General features: G+C 29.5%; 1 non-coding gene across 1 annotated transcript; it reads left to right on the top strand.

Annotated features, from left to right (window-relative positions):
• The first annotated feature begins 4,580 nt into the window (after window positions 1-4,580).
• Window positions 4,581-4,654, top strand: TRNAR-UCG. The gene has a single exon. It is a non-coding gene; the product is annotated as a tRNA-Arg (tRNA).
• The last annotated feature ends 125 nt before the right edge of the window (window positions 4,655-4,779 follow it).

Below are 4,779 nucleotides of genomic sequence, written 5' to 3'. Positions count from 1 at the left end.
TTGACTCAACAAACTAAAATCATTAGTAGCAAATAATATATCATCAATATATAGATTCTATATTACATACTTATTCTCACTGATCTTTAGGTATATACATCGAACAAAAATGTTTTTCTTAAACCCAAAAATGTTATGTTATTATTAAACTTAAGAAATCATTGTTAGGGTGCTTGTTTAAGTATGTATATTGACTTCTTTAATTTACACACCATGTGTTCCATTCCTTCAACCACAAAACTTTCTAGTTGATCCATTAACACATCTTCATATAAATTATCATTTAGAAATACAGTTTTCACATCCACTTCATGAAGCTCCAAGTCTTAATGATTCTAAAAGAATCCATTTTAGAGACAGGAGAAAATGTCTCTTTAAAGTCAACATCATCTTTCCGAGAACAGTCGAAATTATATATAGTTGGATTAATTAAGTCTTATTTTTTAGAACAGTCATTGTTGCCTATACCGACAACTGGCCTAAGAACAGTCAAAATATCATCAATAATTGTTTGACTTATTTCAGCCCACTTGGTCGATGAACCGACTTTGGAAGGCTATAATAGCCTCCCTTGAGAAAACTGAAGGCAGGAGATTTTCCCCCAAGCCCTCAATCAAGCACATACCAAAATCCGCCATTAAAGCTTTAAGATTTTTCTGAAAATTTTGAATTTTTGTCTAAGGCCTTAAGGCTTTGATTTAGGCATTTAGAAATCTCCTCTAAGAGTTAAGGAGTGTTCTCCAACTCTCACTAAGCTTCCCATCACACTTTATTTCAAATTACCATTTTAGAATGAAATTTTAATATTTCAGTTTTTCTAGTTTCATATACTACTTGGTTGTTCGATTTCTTGATTGTAAAACGATCATATGATCATTTTTGAGCTTTATGTTGAAGAGAAACAAAATCAATCAACCTAAATCAATCAACCTAAGACCGTTTTTTAATATGTATAGAGGACATAGCGCAAAAATCCTTTCTTAAGTATCACCAAATTACGAACCAAAAAGTAACGCTGGTGAAAAATACGTTTGTATACGTATAATTTTTATTGATTTTAAACTGAAAATCAATTGGAGACTCTTTACCAAATAAATAATCTTTAAAATCAATTATTTTTAATTAATTTAAATACATATTTCTAAAAATCAAATTTTAATTTGATTATTTCAAATCTAAAAGATTATTTATTTGATCATAAATTAATTATTGTCATAATTAATTTCAAAAGGTCAGGACATATTCATAAATCTCAAAATAATGTTTTATTGTTGATATGTAACTAGGGGTGTAAACGAGCCGAACCGAGCTCGAACTAGTCCTGGCTCGAGTTCGGCTCAACTCGTTTTTTATTGGCTCGGCTCGAGCTCAATCGAGCTTTCAATATTAAGCTCAAACTCGGCTCAATCATATATAACCATAGGCTCGAGTTCGGCTCGAAAGATTCGAATTTAAATATATTTATATATTAATTTCTTATATTAAAAAATATATAATGGAAATCGAGAGTCCATTCATCGGACCGTACAATCCTTCGCATATTTTTTTGTTTTACGCCCCGTAACTCTTTTTTGACTAGGACTTGATTCACATAGAATCTTTTAAAAAATGGACGTATTAGTTCGCGTAAGAATACACAGAATACCTAAGAGAGTTATTCATGTTCAAACAAGTTTGAGAAGAATACTTTCAAGTCGTGTATTATATATTTGAGATGAACTTGAAAACATATTAGACTATATTATGTTTATTTAAAAAATTAAACATTTTATAGTGAAATAAAAATAATTTTATATCTTATAAAATATAATACATTGAGATTGCATATATTAAATAATATTATAGTATAATTATATTTTGATTTGATTTCAATAATTATGTTTATGTAATTAAATTAATAAAAAAAATATATTTTATAAAATATAATACATGAGATTGCATATATTAAATAAATATGCATGCAATATAATTATATTTTGATTTGATTTAAAAATTTATATTTCTATACTTAAATTAATATCAAATCTATTTATTTCCTTATAAATATTATATAATATTTATTTTTTAATTTATAAGTATATTTTGGGGAGGCCCATAAGCCATAACCCATAAGCCCATAGATAGTCTTATGGGTATGTTTCAAATTTTGATTAAAAAGTAAAATATAATAAAAAATATATATATGATTAGGTTCGAAAAAGTTCGACGAGCCATCAAACGAGTCTTACCTAAGCTCGAATTCGGCTCGAATCTTAAATGGGTTGGCTCGAGCTCGACTCAAATTCGATTTTGACCGAACTCGAATTGAACTTTGACCGAGCCACTCACGAGCGACTCGGCTCATTTACACCCCTATACGCAACAAAGGTTGAAAAATCTCAAAGGTCAAGCTTTTTTTTGGGAATTAAAGGAGAAGTAACATGACACCCCACAGTCATGCCCCCTACTTAAAATCAAAACGCTTTTAGATGAAATCGAACCCGTGATATTTTGGTCTCTTAAGTCGACTCTTACCACTGGGATACCTTAGTGGGGGTAACATCGAGTTTTTTACTGGGGCAAGAGTTTTCTGGGGGTTATACAATACAAATTAAAGCTTATTGTGAGTTGGAGAACACTCTTGAACTCTTTATAAAACCTTAGGATGATCCATCAATGAACCTTTGAGACTTACACAAAAGTTTTGAAATTTTCAAAATCTTAAGAAATTTTATTAGCGGATTTTTGAAGTTTAGATTGGAAGTTTGTCGTTGCGATCCTTGGTTTCGTTTTTCTGAGTAATGCTATTTATAGCCAACTATGGTTGGTTGGGTGATCAAGTGGACCGAATTCGAAATAAAAGATCAATAATAACTATTGCTTGTATTCGGTCGTTCTTATCCAATTAGGGTATCATTGTGCCTATGATCGTAGGTGAAATAATCACCATGTTAGGAAGAAGACAAGTTGAGGCTTAAAACGTCGTCGTTTCAAGCCAAAGCACGAACGCGAGTCTAGGCGCAACGTTCCGCTTCGTCCGTTGGTGTTTGGGCATTTTGTCTGTGTCCAGGCTAACTGTGTTAAGATGCGCGTTAGTTAATTCGGCATTGCGTAGAAGTGCTCAACTTTCGTTCTAGCGGGTGATGCGGTCTTTTGTGATCCGTTGGATGAAGCCTGAGCGCTCATCCAATGGTTGTGTGGTCTTCTGCAGTCGATCATTTTATTTTCGATTGTACTAGATCACGATCCTTTTCCCACCTTGTAGCTTATTTGAAATTGATTTTCTTCACTCATTTTGACTTTATTTTCAACCTACAAAATACATAAAATATTTAAATAGACATAAATATTTATTTTGTCTATTTATTTATTTTTGTATATTTTGGAGTTTTATAAATAATTAACTTGGGATTTAAATGGGATACAACATTCCTCTTAAATTATTTATTTAATTTATTTAAGCCCTTAAAATCAATTTGAGATAAAATGAATACCACATTTAACTCAAATTATTTTATTTAATTTTTCTTGGTCTTTGTTTTAATTAATGGAGGTTTAATTAATACAATAATTAATCTAATTAATTGTTTTATCTTAGTTTGGTCTTTATTTTCATTATTTTGAATTTTTTATTTAAAAAAAATTATTTTAATATTTATAAATTGGGTAGGTAATATTCTAATTCTTACAATGACAATTATTTTTCACATGCATACTAAAAAACATTAAATCTAACTAAATCAATATCAAAACAATGCTAGAAAGAGACAACTAAAATAAAACATTATCATAACAATATAACAAATTATAAATCTTAACAAAACAATAACACAACAGCACTAAAATTTATCAATTAAACTACAAAAGTAATAAAAACGGTACATTCTGAGTTCAATAGACGATTTGCCTAATACTTTATCTTTTGCGACGTTGTATTTGTTTTATTTCTGAACATGAAACCTAAAGAAGTTCGTTACCTATACAAAATAATAATAATAATAATAATAAAACTTTTGTATAACTAAAGCTGAAAACCTACATCGACGAATATATTTGTAGTCTTTGAGTTCACGCAATGAATAAATCTATAATTTTGGGTTTGGAAACGATTTCGCTAGTGAGTTGAGAGAGAGAGACGAATTGACGACAATGAGCGGGAAATGAATTAGACATAAATTTTTATTTTTATTATTATTTTTCTCTTGTAACATGGCATGTCACGTCAGATTCGTGACATCGCTTTCGTTATAACGGCGTTCCTCTATCATCTCTATTATAATTGAAAGAAACAATAATGTTTACAGCCACATCAATTCTTTTAATTGAAAGAAACAATAACTATCTTTACGAAGAGAGTCAAAATTTATTATTGTAACTTGCTGATAATTTTGACTCATTCAATAGTTTAATTATTAAAAAAAATTAAAAAACGACTTAGTGTAATTTTATTAGAAAAACCTAAAGTAGTGAATGAGTTTGAAGAAAAAAATCTAGAAAAGTCTTAACTTTATTGAAAACAAGAAATATGTTTTAAACAAACAAACAAACTGATTTATAAAACCATTTAATCAAGTAAGTTAATAAGACTTTTATAAACATATGACCGCATAGCGCAGTGGATTAGCACGTCTGACTTCGGATCAGAAGGTCGTGGGTTCGACTCCCACTGTGGTCGTTTTTTACCCACCAATAGAAAAAATAGTTAGATAACATTTATCAGAAAATGATAGGTTCTTAAATCATGATTTTTAGTTTGAAAACATTGTCAAGAATTTTAAATTATATGACTTTCACGGTACA

Source organism: Impatiens glandulifera, chromosome 7, assembly GCF_907164915.1.
Source record: "Impatiens glandulifera chromosome 7, dImpGla2.1, whole genome shotgun sequence".
Taxonomy (NCBI): domain Eukaryota; kingdom Viridiplantae; phylum Streptophyta; class Magnoliopsida; order Ericales; family Balsaminaceae; genus Impatiens; species Impatiens glandulifera.
This window is presented reverse-complemented; position numbering and strand designations above follow the sequence as displayed.